Source organism: Saimiri boliviensis, chromosome X (genome assembly GCF_048565385.1).
Source record: "Saimiri boliviensis isolate mSaiBol1 chromosome X, mSaiBol1.pri, whole genome shotgun sequence".
NCBI lineage: Eukaryota > Metazoa > Chordata > Mammalia > Primates > Cebidae > Saimiri > Saimiri boliviensis.
The window spans coordinates 118,236,334-118,260,079 of NC_133470.1; positions in this window are offsets into that span (position 1 = coordinate 118,236,334).

The following is a 23,746-nucleotide window of genomic DNA, read 5'->3' on the forward strand; positions in this document are numbered from 1 at the left end:
AAGGGAAGCTTCTTGAAGGCAGCCATGTTTAAGGTATGAATTGAAACATATGGAAAGATGGTGGTTCTCATACTTCTTTGTTTCAGGACTCGTTTATGTTCTTAAAAATAATTGAGGACCTCCAGGCCCCAGTGTGTGATGTTCCCCTCCCTGTGTACTTGTGTTTTCATTTTTCAACACCCACTCATGCATGCAGTGTTTGGTTTTCTCTTCTTGTGTCACTTTGCTGAGAATGATGGTTTCCAGTTTCATCTATGTCCCTGAAAAGGACATGAACTCATCCTTTTTTTATGGCTGCATATTATTCCTGGGGGAATTGGGGAGGGTTAGCATTAGGGGAAATGCCTAATGTAGATAATGGGGCGATGGATGCAGCAAACCACCACCATGACACGTGTAAACCAATGTAACAAGCCTGCACGATCTGCACATGTACCCCAGAATTTAAACTATAATAAATAAGCTAAAAAATAAAAATACAAACCTGACCAAAACAAGCAATGGGGAAAGGGTTCCCTGTTTAACAAATGGTATTGGGAAAACTGGCTAGCCACGTGCAGAAAGCTGAAACTGGACCCATTCCTTACACCTTATACAAAAAGTAACTCCAGATGGATTAAAGATTTTAAGATAAGACCTAACACCATAAAAACCCTAGAGAAAAAACCTAAGCAATACTGTTCAGGACATAGGCATAGGCAAGGACTTCATGACTAAAAGACCAAAAGCAATGGCAACAAAAGCCAAAATAGACAAATGGGATCTAATTAAACTCCAGAGCTTCTGCACAGCAAAAGGAGCTATCATTAGAGTGAACCACAACCAATAGAATGGAAAAAATTTTGCAAGCTACCCATTTGACAAAGGGCTAATATCCAGAATCTACAAAAAAACTGTAACAAATTTACAAGAAAAAAAAAAACACATAACCCTATCAAAAAGTAGGTAAAGGATATGAATGAACACTTTTCAAAAGAAGACATTTATGCAGTCAACAAACATAAAAAAATGCTCATCATCACTGGTCATTAGAGAAATGCAAATCAAAACCACATTGAGATACCATTTCATGCCAGTTAGAATGGCGATCGTTAAAAAATCTAGGGACAACAGATGCTGGAGAGGATGTGGAGAAATAGGAACACTTTTACACCTTTGGTGGGAGTCTAAATTAGTTCAACCATTGTGAAAGACAGTGCAGTGATTCTTCAAGGATCTAAAAATAGAAATACCATTTGACCCAGCAATCCCATTACTGGGTATATACCCAAAGGATTATAAATCATTCTGTTATAAAGACACATTGAGGCACTGTTTACAAAAGATTTGGAACCAACCCAAATGCCCATCAGTGATAGACTGGATGAAGAAAATTTGGCACATATATACCATGGAATACTATGCATCCATAAAAAAAGGTGAGTTCATATCCTTTGCAGGGACATGGATGAATCTGGAAACCATCATTCTCAGCAAACTGACACAAGAACTGAAAACCGAACACCGCATGTTTGCACTCCTAAGTGGGTGTTGAACAGTGAGAACACATGGACACAGGGAGGGAAATATCACACACCAGGGTCTGTTGGGGGGGTGGGAGGTATAGGGGAGGGATAACGGGGTGGGGAGATTGGGGAGGGATAGCATTAGGAGAAATACCTAATGTAGGTGACAGAGGGATAGGTGCAGCAAACCACCATGGTATGTGTTTACCTATGTAACAAACCTGCAGGATCTGCACATGTACTGCAGAACTTAAAGTATAACAAAAATAAATAATAAAAATAAAAATAATAATGTATAGCTCAGAAAAAAAAATTAACTGAGGACCTCAAAGTGCTTTAATTTATGTGAATTATATTCATCAACGCTTACTGTTAGAAATTTTAAAATATTAATTTAAAATAAACATGTTTACATGCATATTTAATGACAAATAACTATATCTCCCCAAATATAAAAGTCTAGTGAGAACATTTTACATTTTTACTAATCTCTTTAATGTCTTGCTTAATATAAAAACAACTGGATTTTCATATCTTCTGCTTTTGTAACACGCTGTTTTGTGATACGCTGTTTTGGTTGAAGAATGTGAAGAGAATCTAACCTCACACAGATATATAGTTGGACAATGGAGGAATATTTTAATAGCCTTGTAATATGATTGCAAATATTTTTCTTTGATACTATTATATATCAAAACACAAGGGTCATTTTTCTCAAAGTTACAATATGGAATTTGAAATTTATCAGCGAACTTTTTGTACTCTATTACATTAAAATCCTTTGGTCTACTTTTCACATTGAATTGATCATTTATCCACACATGATTTTGACCTTGTGAATCCCTTGAAAGGGGCTCTCTGATACATAGGAATCCTCTATCTACACTTTGAGAGTTACTGAAATGAGAGTTACTTTGGTATTTAGGGGAGGACAAAGATAAAAAAATAGTCTGGTAATCAGAAAAGTATGGAAAAAATTTAGGTTATGATGTCACTGAAAAAGAACAATACAATGTAAACAGTATCTCAACTACTTAAAAGAAAATAATGGGCAAGGAAGAAAGTCTAAGGCTTTACAAAAGGTTAACAGCAGCTCTTCGTCATTGCACTTTTTACGTTTCTCTAAATTTTTACATTGCAACAATGAGTTTTTTTTTTTTTACTTTGAAAATTAATGAAATATAAAGGGGGAAACAAATCTAAGTATCCTTTGAAATTCTGCCTATATGTTATGACCTTTATAAAGCCTTTTTTTATTCCCTCCCCTATCTAGAAGTAATGTCACCTTTTAAGTGTTTTCCTATCTAAAATGTTTGCACTTTCCTATCAGGACTTAGACTAGTCTGTAGTACATTATAGGGGTGTTTGTGCAAATTGTACCAGTTTTAGTCCCTTGAGCATAGGATCTAGAGTTTGTTTCCCCAGTACCATGCATAGTTGCTTATATTGTAAAAATAACCAAATTTTTGGAATTGAATTGAAATCCTAAGCAAGTGTTTCATGTATATAAATGATATTTAAATGATATTACCAAATAATACACAGCTACTATAGAAAATTTGGTAAAATAGAGAAAGGCATAGATAAGACAGTGCATCATGGTTAACAGGAAAGACTTAGAAATTCTAGTGACCTAGCTTCAAATCCTGGATCTGCTTCACGCTTACTCTCTGTGTGATCATGGACAAGTCTTCAAATCATTCTAATTCCCAGTTTCCGCATCTATGAAACAGAGGTTATAATTATATCTCCCAGGGTTGTTGTGAGGAACTGATCACATAATGTATGTAAAACTTCTGGTATATAATACTTGATAAATAGTAGCTATTTGTTATTACTTTATTATCATGTCTAAATCATTCAGAATTTCATAAATTAATTGTAATGAACGCATTCTCTAATATATTCAGAGTCGCCGGCTTCTTAATATTCCTGTTACTGCTAATCACTTTTGCAAGTGGCATTGTTGATTGAGTTTGTTTGAGGTTATCTGGCCATTTCTAAATAAGATCATGCTATAAAAAGTTATAGTCCTATAATGATGGATTATATACAACTCACATTACAACCTGTGGGTTGTAATATTATAAGCAATCTGGAGTGGTGGCAAGAGATTCAGATAAAGAAGTGAAGAGTCTAACTACCAGAAATGTTTTCATTAAATGGCTGCAGCTTGTATTATGATTTTTGTTATATTTGTTAATGACAGCGCTGAATGATAAACTCTGTACTTCAGCTTGGAGGAGCATGTCCTGGGGCTGCTACGACAGCTGTCTGTGTCAGTCAGGGGAATGGAATATCTGGCTAACTAAAAGCCAAATAAACACATTTGTTTCCTGCCTCTTGCCATGACGTCAGATGTCAGTAGCTTTTGTGCATGCTTAATATTTGAAAGAGTTGATGTTTAATACCCAAGTCCACTTTTGGTTTACTGAATTATTCTAGCTTATAGTTTTTCCTCCTTATGATAATTAAGACTTTACTATAGTATTATTTGCATGTTTGCTGATTGTTAGTATTCTGGGCAAGTAGATGCTTCATTTGAATATTCACCTTCAGTCTCTAACACTGATATTTTAGAATAACATGGACCTACCTCCCACTTACAGTTGAGACTTCCCTTGTCTTTTTGCATCCTACCAACAGTTTTCACTTTCTTCAGTAACTTTTTCATAACCTTCTGAGATTTTCATTCTCTCTTTTTGTTATTTGTATTAAAAGGTAGAGCCATTAGTTTTATTCCCTGGACTCATGGTAGTGTTTGCATTTTGACTGGCTAGCTCAGACTGGCTGCCAGGTGAAATAGAGACTAAGGGTTGCAGAAAGATATGTCAGGTAGGAGGCTGACATTGTATTTTCTTGAGGATGGGGACTGGTAATGTGTTTGCCAGAAATAACTGATCCCAATTATGGTATGACTAATAATGCTACTTTTAGAAAATATGCTGACTGAACTAGTGTTATTAATGCTTATTCTCACAGGATCTGAAAGAGATGATCAATCTGTCTTTCCTACTTATATCTGCATTTGGAACAAAAACTACTCCCATTCATGAGAGAAAATATACATATGAATGTGTGTGATTAACAGGAGTTTGAGCCCAGCAAATATTTGCAGCCAGTCCTCTGCCCACTGCTTTACTTGTCCTTGCTCTTTACATACACTATTTCCTGGGCAATATACATGTACACTGTACGTAGCCTTATGAAATATTCTACTTTTCTCAGGACATCCCTTCAAATATGTGAACAAATGCTCATGGTTCATTTATCCATAGTTATATCTTCATTCAACAATTATTTATTATCTCCTCTGTGCTAGGTGCTGTACCATGTGCTGAGGATTCTATAGTGAGCAAGGTGGAAATAGCATTTACCCTCCTGGAGTTAAAAAAAAAAAGTGACAGGATAAAAGGAGAGGGATACCTGAGATATGGTCATCAGGTAAGACCTTTATGAAAAGGTGATATAGCATGGAAGCAAGCCAGATATCAAATCAATAATCAGTTAAACAAACCAAGTGACTATGGTGAAGACTGTCCCAGGCAGAGGGAGGAAAATATTTGGCAATTCTGAAGAATGGGAAGAAAGTCATTTCAGCTGGAGTACAATATGAGATAGAGGGTGTGGTGCAAGATGAGAGCAATGAGGTAGACAAGAGGCATAGTTTTAGGATCTTGCAGGTCATGAAGAGAAATTTAAGTACACAGTCCTAAAAATCACCTGGAAGGGTTTGTATTAGTCAAGGTTCTCTAGAGGAACAGAACCAATGGAAAAAAAAAACATATATATATGTGTGTGTGTAAAATTCCATTCCATATATATGAAAGATTATTAAGTATTAACTCAAACAATCACAAAGTCCCACAATAGGCCATCTGCAAGCTGAGGAGCAAAGATAGCCAGTCCAAGTTGCAAAACTGAAGAACTTGGAGTCTGATGTTTGAGGGAAGGAAGCATCCAGCATCAGAGAATGATGTAGGCTGGAAGGCTACGCCAGTATCTCTTTTAACATTTTTCTGCCTGCTTATATTCTAACTGAGCTGGAAGCTGATTAGATTGTGCCCAGCAAGATTAAGGGTGGATCTGCCTTCCCTATCCCATTGACTCAAATATTAATCTCCTTTGGCAACATGCTCACAGACATATTCAAGATCAATACTTTTTATCCTTCAATCCAATCAAGTTGACACTCAGTATTAACCCTCACAAGTCCAGCTCTTGTCAACTTGAACCCATACACATCTCCTGAGACTATATATCATCTTCAAATAAAGGCAATAATAAGGTCATAATTACACATAAGATAATACAATTATCCTTTGTACAACTGGGAATGAACCAATCCCTAACCCAAATACTATTACATAAAATTAACAATACTTAAATGCTGATGTGAAGTAAGTAAATCTTATATCACATGATAAAGAAGAAAGAAAAAATGAAGATATTTTCTTAGTACAAATGTATACATGCACAAACATGTTTTTAACAAAATAAGGAGGAAATACTCATGACAGTTACAGTCCTAGATTCTACAGCTGGTCAAGTGGTCATAGCTGCTATTGATGACTACCTTCTTCTACTACCCATTCTGTATTTCCTTTGCCTTCAGCAAGTACCTCAGCAGGTTATGTTTTTTTACCTGGTGGAATGACCTAAACCCAAAGGGTTTGGGTCTTATGGAGTTTTGCCTGGATTGGCCTGCTGTAGCTTCTCATTGACCTTAATCACAGGGCATGGTAATAATAAGAGATGCCCTAATAGATCTCTTATATTCCATGAATACTCTTCCTTGCCTCAGTTATGGAATCATAGACTGAACTCATCTTGATAGTCCAAGTCAATCACCCCAGCCAACACTGTACTTCCCTTCTTAGCCTATTGACTTGAAGGTAAGAGGAGACCAAAGTGTCCAGGTTTAACTCTTGGTTTAATGGAATTGTTGTTGTGTCTCCTGGTGGCAGCATTCCCCCCTCTGGAACTAAGACCTCTAGGCCAACGGAACGTAATGTCATGAGAACAGGAAGCAAAATTTCCTAGTGAATCACTAGGGGTGATGGTGAGTGCTGCCACTTTCACTTCCACCTCTTGATCCCTGGACCCAAGAATCCTGGCTATCGGAGAAACAGTACCAAATATTGGGTGCTGATTCAGAACATACACGGCCTTCTGGAGAACCTTACCCCAGTCCTGCAAAGTATTGTCATGTAGTTCGCATTGTAATTGTGACTTCAAAAGGCCATTTCACTGTTCTATCAACCCAGCTGCTTCAGGATGATGGGGAACATGGTAAGACCATTGAATTCCAAGAGCATGAGACCACTGATGCATTTCTTTAGCCATAGCATGAGTGCCTTGGTCAGAAGCAATTCTGTGTGAAATACCATGATGGTGAATAAGACATTCTGTGAGTCCATAGGTGGTAGCCTTGGCAGAAGCATTGCATTTAGGATAGGCAAACCCGTATCTGGAGTAAGTGTCTGTTCCATTGAGGACAAACGTCTGCCTTTCCATGATGGAAGAGGTCCAATATAATCAGCCTGCCACCAGCTAGCTGGCTGATCACCCTGAGTAATGGTGCCATATCGAGGGCTCAGTATTGGTCTCTGCTGCTGGCAATTTGAGCACTCAGTACTGGCCGTAGCCAGGTCACCCTTGGTGAGTAGAAGTCCATGTTTCTGAGCCCATGTGCAACCTCCATCCATGCCACCATGGTCACTTTTCTCATGGGCCCATTGGTGATGACAGGGGTGGATGCAGAAAGAAGCTGAGTGGTCTCCACAGAATAGGTCATCCTATCCACTGAGTATTAAAATCCTCCTCTGCTGAGGCCACCCGATGGTGAGCACTCACATGGGATACAAATATCTTCACAGCTTTTGACCACTCGGAGAGGTCACAGGCCTCTAACCCAAATTTCCTTGTCACCAATTTTCCAATCATGCTTCTTGCAAGTCCCTAACCATCCACCCAAACCATTAACTGCAGCCCATGAATCAGTATATAATTTCAAATCTGGCTATTTCTCCTTCCATGCAAAGTGCACAGCCAGGTCCACTGCTTCAAGTTCTGCCCACTGGAAAGATTTCCCTTCACTACTGTCTTTCAGGGATTTCTCTCAGGAAAGGGCTGTAGTTCTGTAGATGTCCACTTTTGGGTGGTACCTGCATATCATGCAGAACCATCTGTGAACCAGGCTCTAGTCTTCTCTTCCTCTGTCTACTGATTGTAGGGAACTCTCCAGGAGGCCACTGGTGCAGCCTGCGGGAAAGAAGGCAGGGTGGCAGGAGTGGAGACCTTGGGCATTTGAGCCACTTCGTCATGTAACTTATTGTGCCTTCAGGACCTGCACGAGCTTGATCATGTATATGCCACTTCCATTTGATGATGGATTGCTGTTGTACATAACCCACTTTACAGCAAGATGGATCAGAAAGCAGTCAGTTCGTGATAGCCAATTCAGGTCGCATGGCAACTTGATGACCCATAGTCAAATGTTTAGTTTCCACCAAAGCCCAGTATCAGTCTAAGAGCTGTCTCTCGAGAGTAGAGTAGTTATCTGCAGAGGATGGCAGGACATCGCTCCAAAATCCTAGTGGTCTCCACTGTGATTCAGCTATGGTAGCCTGCCAAAGACTCCAACCAATATCCCTATCTGCCACTGACACGTCAAACACCATTGGTGTCATAGAGTCAAGTGGCAGAGCAGCTTGCACAGCAGCCTGGACCTATTGGAGAGCCTTCTCATGTTCTGGACCCTACTCAAAACTGGAAGCCTAGTGGGTCACTGAATAAATGAACTGACTAACACACCCAAATGACTACCGTGTTGTCTCCAAAATTCAAATAGACTCACTAGGTGCTGTGCCTCTTTCTTGGTTGTAGGAGGGACCAAATGCAGCAACTTATCCTTCACTGTAAAAGAAACATCTTGACAGGCTTCACAACACTAGACCGCTAGAAATTTTACTGAGGCAGAAGTCTGCGGAATTTTAGTCAGATTTACTTCCCATTGTCTGGCACACCAATGTTTCATCAATAAGTACAGTGTGTTTGCTACTTCTTGCTCACTGGGTCAAATCAGCATAATGTCATCAATGTAATGGACCAGTGTGATATCTTGCAGAAGTGAAAAGTGATCAAGGTCTCTCTGAATAAGATTATGACACAAAGCCAGAGAGTTGATACACCCCTGAAGTAGGATATTAAAGGTATATTGCTGGCCTTGCCAGCTGAAGGCAAATTGTTTCTGGTAGGCCTTATGGACAGAAATGGAGAAAAGGCATTTGCCAAGTCAATGGTTTCATACCGGGTACCAGGAGATGTGTTAATTTGCTCAAGCAATGAAACCACATCTGGTATAGCAGCTGCAATTGGAGTCACCACTTGGTTAAGCTTACAGTAATTCACTGTCATTCTTCAAGATCCATTTGTCTTCTGCAGAGGTCAAATGGGAGAGTTGAATGGGGATGTTGGGGGAATCACCACTCTTGCATCTTTCAAATCCTTGATGATATTAATCTCTGCAGTCCTTCCAGGGATGTAACATTGTTTTTGATTTACTAATTTTCAAGGTAGAGGCAGCTCTCATGGCCTCCATTTGGTCCTTCCCACCATAATAGCCCTCACCCTACTAGTCAGGATGCCAATGTGGGGGTTCTGCCAGCTGCTAAGAATGTCTATGCCAATTATGCTTTCTGGCCCTGGGGAAATGACCACAGGATGAGTCTGGGGACTCACTGGACATGAGCTAATACTCCATTAAGTTGGACCTGAGCTAAAACTCCATTAATTACCTGACCTCCATAAACATTTCCTTTAACTCGAGGATGACAATGATGTTTTGGGTCCCCTGGAATCAAAGTCAGCTCAGAGCCAGTGTCCGGTAGATCCCAAAATGTCTGATCATTTCCCTTTCCCCAATGTATTGTTGCTCTGGTAAAAGGCCACAAATCTCCTTGGAGAAGAATAGGAGAAAAATTCACTATATAAATTGGGGGAAATGTAGTAAGGTCCTTCCTCATGGGCACCTGATCTTCCCCTAATTCAAAGGGTTCTGTTTCTGTAAACTGACTCCAGTGTGGAAATTGATTGAGGGGGCATGACTCTCTGTTTTTATAATTCATATTAGTTCTTTTGTCTATTCGACATAGAAGTTTTCTGCTTGTACAAATTAAGTAGGAATGCAGTAGGCTTCCTATCATTTTTTCTTCTAGGAACACCATGATTAACTGGCCAATGCCAGAGCCATACATGAGTCAAGACTATTCTGATTGCTGCTTTGCTTCTGCTGCCCATTATGGTAGCTACATCCACGTTGCCTTTGATGACTGAGTAGTTGACTGCTGCCACTTGGCCCCTGCCACCTCGGAATTCAATTATTCCCATTGTATTAAAATTTTGTAGTTGAGTGACTACAGTTCTCTCTGTAAGATTTGAAATACAGAGAAGAGCAATTACAGGGTTCTTCAAAGATGCAGATGCTGCCCTCACAAGGCATTGATCAAAGGTGTATCTTCTGGATGCTCACAGCTAAGATAAGTAGGTCTAAAGTGACTAATCCACTCTACCATCCCAATTTCCCTAAGCCTTTGGATCCCTTCCTCTACATTAAACCAAGGGAGATCAGGCATTTCCAGCATACTCACAGTGGGCCATCTTGTAATCCATATTCTAGCTAACCAAGCAAATAAACTATTAGAACGTTGTTTTAACTCCCCGAGCTGCAACATTAAATGCAGAGTCCCTACTTATTGGGCCAAATCAATACATTCAGTCTGACCCAATTCTATGTTTCTTCCATCATTATCCCATACTCTTCATATCCATTCCCATACCTGTTCTCCAGATTTCTGTTGATATAAATGAAAAACTCAAACAGTTCTTTTTGACTGAGGCATGCCTCCATGGGTCACACTCTCAGCCTTACCTCTAGGGTCCTGCTAGAACTTTACTCTGGTTATAGGTCTAGAAGCAAACAGAGGTGTTGGGTGTGGCTTCTGGTGTGAATCGACATTATATTGCCTGGCAACTACCTCAGGGGAGACAATCACTGTTGCTTCAGGCAGTGCAGGGTTTATGTTCTCAGACAAAGGCTGAAAGGAGGATGGCAGCATGGGCGGGGGGATGGTGGATCTTGACAATACTGGGGATGGGGAAACTGTTCCTTCTGGCAAAAAAGGTTCATCAGAGTTTACAAACTCAGTGTCCTCAGCTTCATCAGGATCCTCCCACACATTGCCATTCCAAGTTGCAGAGTCTCATTCTTTTCCAATCAATGCCCTCACTTTAACAGTAGACACCTGGCAAGGCTGTGCATGCATCTTTCATTGCAGTTCAGCCACTCACATGAAAAGAGTTTGTGTCTGTTATTCCAAAATTTCAGCTCTTTCTCTAAGGGAGATAAGACTCTCACTCAGGGCAATTTTAGCAGATTTTAGGCTCGGTATCTGCTTCTGAAGTGAGAGACAGAATCCCTGAGTTCATCATTTTCTTTCATCACTGTGTCCACTGAACTTAGCAACAACCAACCAGCTTCATTATGTTCCTTGGTTCTCCACATATGGTCAAAGGTATTATGTATAGGGTCACTAAACCCCTTGCCTCTCATGAGTGGTGAATCTGGAGTCTCAGATGTATCCATTTTGCATAACTCTCCAAACAGTTTACACCAAGGGCTCTCAGTGTTCTCCATAATATTAGAAATAGAGTCCTTAGCATTTTTGGGTCTATTCATATTAAGCAGCCGACTCCAGAAACCCCAAAACTCCATCCTTAATATTCTCTTCCTCCAGAACTACTCCTGCTACCAAAATCTGTATTAGTCAGGGTTCTTTAGAGGGACAGAACCAATGGAATATATGTATATAAAGGCGACCTTATTAAATATTCACTTACATGATCACAAGGTTCCACAATAGGCTGTCAGCAGGCTGAGGAGCAAGTAGAGCCAGTCCATCTTTCAAAACTGATTAACTTGGATTCTGATGTTTGAGGATAGGAAGCATCCTGCATGGGAGAAAGATGTAGGCTCTGAGTCTCTCTTTTCGCATTTCTCTGCCTGCTTAAATTCTAAACCTGCTGGCAGCTGATTAGATTGTGTCCACCTAGATTAAGGTCTGCCTTTTCCAGCCCACTGATTTAAATGTTAATCTCCTTTGGTAACACCCTCACAGAAACACCCAGGATCAATACTTTGTATCCTTCAATTGAATCATATTGATACTGAATATTAACCATTACAGGGTTTAAGCAAAGCAGTGGCATGAATCAATTTATATTTCTTTTGGCTCATTCTGGCTATAGATATCTGAACGTTATGGTTTATAATTATTGTACTACTCTAGTTGCCTGAATCTGGGCATGCTCCATTTTTTTAATGTTCCTCTTCCAGGGGGCTTCTTATTGCAAACCTGACCCATAGTTTTTGCCTGTGTCCATAACATAGTACAATTAAATGATTAGTTTTTGTGTTCTGATACTATACTAATGTCATTGCAGCTTCTGTATGTCCATGATGTATGGAGATTTTGGTTAGTAAAATCACAAGGTCTCCATAATATTAGAAGTAGAGTCCTTAGTATTTTGGGGTCTAAATCATATGTACCTGACATTCTTTGAAGCCAGGATCCTCACAGTTGTTCAGGCTCTCAGGCCCTTAAAAAAAACACCTTCACTTCCAAGTCTACTGTGGCTGCACCAACTTAAAGTTACTATCTTTTCCTTGGTAGTAGTGCTGATTGTATATGTTCTTCTTTTGGCTACATCCTTTAATGTGAGTCACAAGTTGACAGCAAATTAACCAGATTTGATGTGTAGATGTGTTTTGTTAGACCCACTCAATATTTAATAAATTTGGGCTTAGTTTCCAGTGTTTCACATAAAAATCCAAATTTCCTACTTTTCTAGAAATCTGAAGAGATGGTGACAACATCTGAAGAGATGAGAAACACAAGATTGTTTCTCACATGAAAACAAGCAGCTGGAACTGAATATCATCTTATCCCTTAAGACAGAACACAGGCTGGGTGTGGTTTGCTCATGCCTGTAATTCCAGCACTTCGGGAAGCTGAGGTGGGTAAATCACCTGACATCAGGAGTTCGAGACAAGCCTGACAAATATGATGAAACTCCATCTCTACTAAAATTACAAAAATTAGCTGGGTGTGGTGGCATGTGCCTGTAGTCTCAGCTACTTGGGAGGCTAAGGCAAGAGAATCACTTGAATCTGGGAGGTGGAGGTTGTAGTGAGCTGAGATCGCACCACTGTACTCTAGCCTGGGCAAAAGAGGGAAACTTCATCTAAAAAATAAAAAAGAAAAAAAGAAAGAAAAAGACAGAACACATATTCATTTATTTATCATTGTACTCTACTTCTCCATCAGGCCTGTTCTATTTATCTATGTTACCTACTGGCACCTGTAGACACTCAAATTTGTGATCTCAGTTTTCATACCATGTGTCCAGATCTTTAAGCTACATTGAGTGCTCAAAACAGTGACTAATACATTATTCATACTCAATAAGCACTTGTTAAATTAGTAAATTTTATATGCACGTCTAAATTTGCAAATTCTTGGAAGTAAACATTTTCTAAATATATCTGCATTATCACTCACAGCATTAGTACAGTTCCCTGTTCATATTAGGTATTCAGTAAATATTCTTTATAGTTTAGATGTGGTGAGGATTAAGAAAACGTAAATAGTCATATGATTTTACATTGAGTGTGAAATGATCTTTCTATGGAATATAATTTTTAAAAGAATAACTTCCAAGTGATAGACTGAAAAAAAATTATTGGACAAGTAGTCAAGAAATTGAGATTCTAATATCAATTCTGAAACTTACTTATTGTGTGGCCATGGACAAGTAATATAACTGCCACTCCTCTACACCCTCATCTGCAAACAGGAAACTTGCTTTACCAACTTGATTGGGCTACTAAGAGAATTAAATGAGATAGTGAAGGTCCAGTGCTTTTGCATTTGTGGATCAATCACACATATTTTATGCTTTAAATCTCTCTTTACAATCTTGTTATTTCTAACAAGTTATGTGCGTTATAGCTAAGGTTATTTTCTAATGCAGTAGGATACTATAGGCAAGTTTGCATTTAATTTGGTTTGTGTCATAGTTCATACAAATATTCAGTTAGTGCTAGTTTCAGTTGACAAGGGACTTCAGTTAAGATTTAAAAAAAAATTGCAATTAACTTCTCTATATGCTAACCATATTATGGGAGACTGTAATCAAGGTACCATTCTTTGCCTAGTGGTATCATGCCCTAATTGCAATCAAGGGTCATAGGGAAAAACAAAACAAAACTATTGCTCCCTTATATCTGTAAACTCAAATATATAAGGTAACAGCAGTATACAGAGCAAAAATGTCATTACTCATTTTATGGAGGCTAACTGGGGGAAATTTTTCTTCTTGTAAGTAAGCATGATTAAAGAATGGTTTATGCTTCCACGTATAATTATGGAATATCTGTGGCTCAATATTCCAATCCCAATATTAGGAATAATTGTCCAAGACTTGAAAATGGGCAAAAAAGATTATTGGGTGTCATTTCAGAGAAATGCTGAGAGTTGTTGTAGACCCTCTGGGGCTTATTGATTCCATATGTATGGGCACCTTCAACTGACTTACGATTTTACATCTTAGTGTAAATAACTGTTAGATATAGAAAACTGAACTGGGTGCAGTGGCTCACGCCTGAAATCCCAGCACTTTGGGAGGCCGAGGAGGGCGGATCACTTGAGGTCAAGAGTTTGGGAACAGTCTGGCAAATATGGTGAAACCTCATCTCTACTAAAAATACAAACATTAGCTGGGTGTGGTAGTGCATGCCTGTAATCCCTGCTACTCAGGATACTGAGGTAGGAGAATGCTTGAACCCAGGGAGTGGAGGTTGCAGTGAGCTGAGATTGTACCATTAAACTGCAGCCTAGGCATCACAGCAAGATTCTGTCTCAAAAAAAAAAAAAAAAAAAAAAAAAAAAAAAAAAAAAAAAAAAAAAAAAAGAAAAAGAAAGAAAGAAAGAAAAGAAAAGAAAGAAAAAAACAAAAGTGATAGCAATGAAAATCATTCCTGTCCATACATATGCCAATACATTTTATTTGGTAGTGGTTTAATTGTTTGATGCCCTATAGAAAAGAAAATCTGAAACACTACCTTTTATTCCTTTTATTGTCCTAAAGAGTATTAACCAGTTTTTAATTACAAAATGTTAGTTTAAGCATTCTTGATTGTATATTCATATATGCATACATGTATATACATATGGATATATAGTTCAAATTATTATCTGAATTGATCTCAACACCTTAGTGCTTCCTTCATTAATTAAAAATCTTTGAAACATCTTCATTTTCTATTTACCTCAGAGTCATGTTTTAACTCTTTAAAAATTATATCCTTAACACTAGTTCTGGTTATATCTTTCTAGAAGTACTGAGAAAGAAAAGAGTCAGAGCTAGATGGAACCTTGTGATGGTTAATACTGAGTGTCAACTTGATTGGATTGAAGGATACAAAGTATTAATCCTGGGTGTGTCTGTGTGGGTGTTGCCAAAAGAGATTAATATTTGAGTCAGTGGGCTGGAGAAGGCAGATCCACCCTTAATTTGGTGGGTACAATCTAATCACCTGCTAGTGAATATAAAGCAGGCAGAAAAACATGAAAGGAAGAGATGGGCCTAGACTCCATCCTTTTTCCATGCTGGATGCTTCTGCCTTCGACTATTAGACTCCAGGTTCTTTAGGGACTTGAACTGGCTCTCCTTGCTTCTCAGCTTGCAGACAGCCTATTGTGGGACTTTGTGATCATATAAGTGAATTCTTAATAAACTCCCACGTGTATGTGTGTGTGTGTGTGTGTGTGTGTGTGTGTGTGTGTGAGAGAGAGAGAGAGAGAGAGAGAGAGAGATAGAGAGAGAGAGATCGATCTCTATCTATCTATGTCTATCTATTTATCTACCTACCTATAACTCCTATTAGTTCCGTCCCTCTAAGAGAACCCTGACTAATACAGATTTTGGTAGCAGGAGTGGTTCTGGAGGAAGAGAATATTAAGAATGGAGTTCTTTCACTGGTTTTGAGATTTTTGGAGTTGACTATTTCATATGATTAGATCAAAAAATGCTAAGGACTCTACTTCTAATAGTATGGTGAACACTGATAGTCTTCAGTGTAAACTGTTTAGAGAGTTATGCAAAATAGATATATTTGAGATATGGGTTTCCTGGAAACAACAAAGGAGACTTCAAGAGGAGACTAAGTAAATAAGGCACATATAAACAGTCCACTAGAGGGATACTGTGCTGCCACTAAAATGAATGAAGTAAGCACATGTATTAAGTAGTGACATACAGTGATCTGACACAGATTGTTATATGAGAAAAAGTTACACAGTATCATGTGAAGTACAATCCTATGTAAAGTGAAAAAAGTTGTTTTTCTCTGTGTGTCTACATGTAGTATATCCAAATAATTATATATTGATTTAATTTTTTGAGATGGAGTCTTGCTGTGTCACCCAGGCTAGAGTACAGTGGCATGATCTCAGCTTACTGCAACCTCTGCCTCCCATGTTCAAGCAATTCTCCTGTCTCAGCCTCCCAAGTAGCTGGGATTACATGTGCCACCACCATGCCTGGACAATTTTATTTTATTTTATTTTATTTTTGTAGAGACAGGATTTTGCCATGTGGCCAGGCTGCAGGCTGGTTTCCAACTCCTGACCTCAGATGATCCACCCACCTTGGCCTCCCAAAGTGTTGGGATTACAGGCATGAGCCCAGCCTATATTTATAGAAAAAATGTTTTATATATATATATATATATATATATACACACAAACTGATAATACTTGTTATCTCTTGAAAATAACATTGAGAGGGAAAGAGATTTTGGACTTTTACTGCCCACATTTCTATAGTGATCATTTTTTTTAAAAAAATAACAAAAATAAATGGTCATTTGAGTAACAAAAGGAATGGAATAATTTTTGATTTATAAAATGAAGTATAAATAAATATGCATGAGTCAATATTAACAGAAACAAATGATTAAATAAATGAAGAAGAGACAAATCTCACATGCATAAGGATACTAAAGTGTGTGTGTGTGTGTGTGTGTGTGTGTGTGTGTGTGTGTGTCCCCGCTCAAGAAAATAGAGCTTGATTTCTCCTTTTTTCCTTTTAGTATTACTTCATGATTTGCTTCCAAAGAAAAGAATATGTAAGGGTAAAAACAGTATCATTACAATGGAGAAATGTGGTAAATACTACCTTTGGTAGGGAGAACCATGCCCCCTCCTGAGATGTCTACGTCTGAATCGCTGGTATCCATGAATAGATAATGTTACATGGCAAGGGGAAATTTAGATTGCAGATGAACTTAAAGTTACTAATCATCTGATATTTAGAATAGGAAGATTATCCTGGATCAACTAACTGGGTCCGATATACTCACAGGAGTCCTTAAATAGGGAAGAGGAAAGTGAAAAAGGAGACAGAGTCAATGGGAGATATGATTACAGAAGCAATGTCAAGGCGATGGTGTGTGAGAACTTGACTCACAGGTGGTGGCTTTGATGGTGGAGGAAGGAAGCAATGAGCCATGAATACAGATGGCTGCTAGGAGCTGGAAAGGGGAATAAAATAGATTCTTTATGAACCTCTATAATGGAATGCAGCCCTGACAAAACCTTGATGTTAGCCCAGTGAGACCTGTGTCAGACTTCTGAACTCTGTAACTCAAGAGCATGATTTTTGGCAATGTATTATGTGAGCCATCAAAAACTAATTGATCAAGATTAACACCACTGGTGATGAATCATATAGATATCATGTACTCCCCAATATGATGTGATTATAACTTCTGTGGAAGGACTTCACTTCTGTGGTATCCTTACCAAAAAATTCCTAATCCCAGTCTAATAAGGAGAAAACCACTAAGCAAACCTCAATTTATGGAGGAAAAAAAAAATATATATATATATATCTGACCAGTACTTCTCAAAAATATCAACGTCATGAAAATCAGTAGAAGACTGGAAAACTGTGATGGAGCAGAGAATGCTGAGAAGACATGGTGGCTAAAAATATTGTGAATTAAATGAATCTTGGAGGGGTAAAAAGAACAAAAATGAGAAAATAGGTAGAATTTGAATCAAGTCTAGAGTTTAGGTTATAATGGTATACCAATGTTGGTTTCTTAGTTTTGACAAATATAATAACGTAAGATGTTAACGACTGCAGCAAAATTGGTGAAGGATATATGGGAACCCTCTTTATTACATCTGCAGGTTTCTGGAAAATCTAAAATTATTCCAAAATAAATAGTTTATTTAAAGAAAGATAATTCAGCCTACACACCTAATTCATTAAATGAAGAAACTGAAGTTCAGAGGCGAAAGTGACTTATTTGAAATGATATAAATAACTTATAAAAATCATCTTTCCCATTGCTAATGTATTTATTAGTTGATTTTTGTTATATATATATATATATATATATATATATATATATATATATATAAACAGATTCTCCAAAACTGAACTGTATGGATTCTATCCACAATTGCTAATGTTATATAACTCTCATCTTGCAATTCTTACATACTTTGATTGTTTCCCATGCCACTGGGCTAAATGTTGCAAACATTTGTTCATAATAAATACTCTTGTTTCCCCTGCAACAATTAATACCACCTAAAAAATATTGACTGGAGTGATATCAGCAAGGTGTCTGACTAGAAGTGCCTAACACTCCTCCCCCAACACAAGAAAGAACCAAAACAATGAACAAACAACCACATTTCAGCTACAGTACCTGAAGGAAAGCACTTGAGTGCAACAGGAGAGGGGCAGAGACCTTACAAAGCACAGAAACTCAAGATGCCCACATAAAAAAGTGGGAGGAAACACCCTGCCCTTGCTGCCCCATCTCCCCAGTCAAGATCTACTCAAAAACAGGGGAGACTACTCTCTCTGCTGAAGAAGAGAAGCCCCTATTAAATCTGCAGATACCCACAGTTCTTGCTGCTAGAGATTTATATAGTACTCACAGGCTCTGAGCCCAGTCTAAAGAGCTGCTTGGAGTTCACATGGCTGTGTTGCTTCAAAGAATGAGTCCACATTGCAAGCCAATGCACTGTTAACATTGTGCCATCATGAGACCAGAACCACTACCAGAGTAAGTCCTTCTCTAGGGACCAGTAGCCACTGCATCTCCCTATTCTTGAAGCTCCACTGTCACTACACTGCATCCATTCACAGGAGTGCACAATTCCCCAGCTTAGTGCCTACAGCGTTCTACGCCCTGGTAATAAATGCCATAGTAGCCACACTATCTTTTCCTTCCCAGTGCTGGTAGCACCCTAATCCTGGATATGTGGAGCCTAGGCCCTGTGGAACAGCACAACCCCAGTGCCTGTAGATATAGTAACTAAAACAGCATGACCTAGCTATAAAAACAGTTACATAGACACATTTGTTTTGACCAAATACCATTATTTCATCAAATAATACTAATATAGGATTAATGGACAGAATAGGGACCACAGGAATAAATCCATGCATTTACAGCCAACTGGTTTTCAACAAGTGCTAAAGGCATACACTGGAGTAAGGACGGTCTCTTCGATAAATGGTGCTAGGATAAAATGGATATACATATTCAGAAAAATGAAACTAGACCTCTATTTCTCACCACATGCAAAAATCAACTCAAAATTGACTAAGACTTAAATGTAAGACCTGAAAATATAAAACTACTAGAAGAAAATATAGGATAAATGCTTTGCGACATTGGACAAAGAAATTTGGGGTAAGAAATCAAAAGCACAGGAAACAAAAGCAAAATTAGACAACTGGTACTACATCAAACTAAAGTTTCTGAATGATGAAGTAAACAGTTAACAAAGACAGAACCTACAAAATGAAAGACATATTTGCAAACTATGCACTTGGTAAGAGGTTAAGTTCAACCATGAATATTACAAGGAACACAAACAACTCAATAGCAAAACAACGTAATTAAGATATGGGCAAAAGACCTGAATAGACATTTTTCAAAGGAATACATAAAAATGGCCAACAGATAAATGAAAAAAAATTCTTAACATCATTAATTATTAGGGAAATGCAATTAAAAACCACAATATTACTTTACCCCAATTAGAATGGCTACTACTCAAAAGACAAAAAATAACAAATGTAGGTGTGGAGAAATGAGAACATATATATATATATATATATATATACTGTTAATGGAAATGTAAACTACTATAGCCATTATAGAAGATGGTGTGGAGTTTCCAAACAAACTTAAAAATGGAACTACCATATGATCTAGCAATCCCACTACTGGATATTTATCCAAAGGAAATAGAATGTCAAAGCCCATCCAAATTTAAGGGGGGGCAACAGAGACCCGACTTCTCCACGGAAATGTGTCCACATTACTTCTTAAGAAGAATGTGTGAGATGGGAGATACTGTTGCAATCATCTTTAGAAAATACAATTTATTATACTTGGCATTTATGCTTCTTTATATATTGTTGATTTATGTATCATATTTAGGCGAGCTGGTTTTTGATGTTTTGATAAGTAGTTTGCTTTCATACAAAAGACATAATTGAGTGGATAGACATGCTTTCCTATATCCACTCAGAACTATAGAAAAACCTACTGACACTAGGAAGGCATGGCTAAAGAACCACTGTAAACAATTTTCCAAACCTATTTGATTGTGGAGACGTTTTTACATTGCACTGCTATCAACATTTTCTGAAACAATATTATGTGAGCTATCTTTTGAAAGATTCTGCCATGATCAACAGCAACAACTTTCTTCAAAGATTTACTATTTTACAATTACAAATGCCCCATTTTAATATTAACAACATATCAGCTAGCAAAAATTACAATGAGAAATGCTATTTCTTCTATGTTCTCATTGTGTGTAGATAGGTTGCTTTGTTATGTTGAGATTTATTGTTAGATGCTATCTGTCATTGATAAATGGTCTTTCTAATTGAATTTCATATCTTTAGTGTTAAACATGATTTAGTGCATGATATCAATTTGCATTTCCAGTGAAGGGGAAAAAAGTGAAAATCCATTGCTAAACATACAGTAAGAAATTACCTTAGTGTGTACATGATTCAGTCTACTTCATTCTGTGTCATAAATGATGGGCATATCTCCCATGATCCAAAACCTTGAAAATTAGTGTTTTATAACTTAATAGCAGAGTATATAGATCACAGCATTTAAGTGAAAGCAAATAAATATATCATTTACTATTTTAGGCCTATTCTAGCTAGAGACTAATTTCAAATGTTTTAATTGATATCTGCAATGTATTTCTGTTCAATTAGAGTTTTAAATGAGAGCTGAGAGCACTGGTGACCTTTGAATATCCTATTCATTGTAAGACTGCAGTAGATGATTCTAAACCAGTTAATTATAAGCATTATAAGTAAATGAGTTATTAGCATTCATGAATTCTATAACAGCCCATTTGTTCCTGTTACAAAACTCTTGAAGTACCTATTTTGTAATTTCTCAGAGATGTAACCATAGGAACTAACTGGTTGCCAACATAAACGTTTATAATTAATGAGGGTGAGTTTTAACATTTTTGAATCATGTTGAAATGTACACAGAATCCAGGTAACATACCTCAAGGACTACTGTTTTGTTCAAATTTAAAAAGTTGTCTTACAGCTCTCCACTTCCTAGGTTAATTTATTCAAGAAGCATTTGCAGAGTACTTGCTGTGTTCCAGTTATTTAGACACCTTGTTAGATACCATGAGGGATAAAATATAAATCAAACACTGTCATTGCCATCCAGAAGCTTAAAATCTAGGAGGAGAGGTACAACATTTATGCAGGTTAGTGTGCTATCACACTAAATGTGTTAAGTGTCATGGAGAAAAATAAACCAAATTGTTCCCTACTAAAAATCATTTTTGCATAACTAAATAGGATGTAGTAATTTATTATATTTGCCACCTCTTACCCCACAAAAAGCTATGAACATGGAAATAAAATACCTTTGATCTACAGTTCTTGCAATACAGGAATATCAAAAAAAATGGATTAAGGCTTTGATCAAGAAAAGCTTGCCAATTATCCCCTTCATTTGTAAATGGTCTAAAGATGAGAACTGCATCCCTCTGTCCCCTCAACCCCATGTATACTTCTCTCTCGGAATATGTATGTATTTACTTATTTGTATCTTTGTATACATATATATTATATTCACATATATGAATAAATATATATCTACTTATAAATATATATTTATAGATATGTATATAATATAGATACAGAAATATCCATATCTCAAGGAAGGAGTATGATATAATTATTAATACAAGTAAATTTATTTAGCATGCTAAATTATAGATAGATAGATATCCTAAGGAAAGAATGTGGTGGTTATGTATAAATACATATATAGAATGGAAAGAAAGGAGAAAGGAAAACAGACAGAAGGAAGGGAATAAGTATAGCATCTTTCCAGAATCAGGGAATTGAACGACATGTAACAAAAATAAAACAGAGAATCATTTCTCACTAACCACTACTATTACCTAAAAGACATGATACAATAATCTCCAAGATTTCATAGCAGTCACATCAGCTAATTTATTGTCAATGTTATGGTTTTAATTACATTAACAATACTTGTCCAAATAAAGACTAGATATCTAAAGCACTAATTCAATTATGCTCTCTATTTCTGCTATGTAAATATAGCCATGGTGTTTCTTCTCTAAATGTATAGATCTCAGTTATTAACTACAAAGCTTTTAGTGCATAGAGTAAATACATTGATATAACAAACTTTGCTAGGTCTCCCATAGTGTTGCAGGACAGGCCTAATTCATGTCATAGACAAGAGATGTTCCTTATAGTTCCTGTGCTGAATGTATATATTTTGAATTACTTTTTGCCTTGACTTTCATTATAACATATGAGATATACTATTTGGAAAAAAAACAAAATGAAACCAAATAAAATAGAAAGGTCAGAGAGGGGAATAAAGAACCATATTATATATGATTTAAAACCATATATTTAAGAAGAAAATGTTAACACTATTAAACTATGTTGCTTAAATTTATTCATAACCCACAAAAATTTTAGAATTCCTAGAAGAATAAGACAAAGGCTTCATAGCTTCATTAAATCCACTAGGAAAAATATGCTCAACTCATACCAACCAACTCTTCTCAAGTTCCTAGAGTTGAATGTGTGTGGCTTTTGAAGTCATGTTTTCTGCCACTTTTGTGGATGCCACCAGCTTATTTCTAAATACAAACATGCAAGAGAATGGAGATGAGAACAGATGAACATGAAAGAGCCAAGGGATCTGAAGAATAGGCAGTTGATAAATAAAAAGAAAAGAATAATTCTTATAACACACAAGTATTAAGTAAGTAATGGCAGGTGGGAAAGGATTGATGCTGAAGATTTAAAGAAACTTATAAAGAAAAAAATTCTAAGGAGTTGGCCAAGATAGCTAACTAGAAGCAGTTAGTGTTCATGGCTCTCACAGATAGGAATGGAGGGGGTGAATAGATAAAAACCTTCAAATGAAACATCCTGGAATTCACATTGGGACTAATTAAGGAAACAAATTGACCTATGGAGAATGGAGAAAAGCAAGGCAAGATGATAGCACAACTGAGAGCAACTTGGAGCCAAGGGAACCTCCCCCACTCAGGAAAATGGTGAGTGAATGTGTGACCCTGGGAATCCACACTTATACAGATCTAAACAACCCTCAGATCATCAGGAGATCCCCTTGTGAACTCACTCCACCAGGGCCTTCAGTCTGTCACACAGAGCTACAGGGAGTCTTGGCAGAGCAGCTGCTCAGGCACACATGGAGACCCAGGAGTGTTAGATACTTGAGCTTTCCAGCAAAAGTAACTGCAACTCTGGCACAGCGGGAAGTAAGACCTCCATACATACCCCTAGGAAAGAGGGTAAATCAAGGAGGCTGAACGGTAACAGTGTGTAGACCCCATTTCCACCACACCTCACAGGATAGACCCAGTGTCTTAGAATTCCAGCCAGCCACCAGTTGCAGCATTACATCTCCCTGGGATGGAGCTCCCTGGGGACAGGGTAGGCGGGCTATAATATTTGGTGTTTGGGTGACATACCAGTCTTTCCAGCCTCCAGGCTTTGGAGAGGCCAAGCCT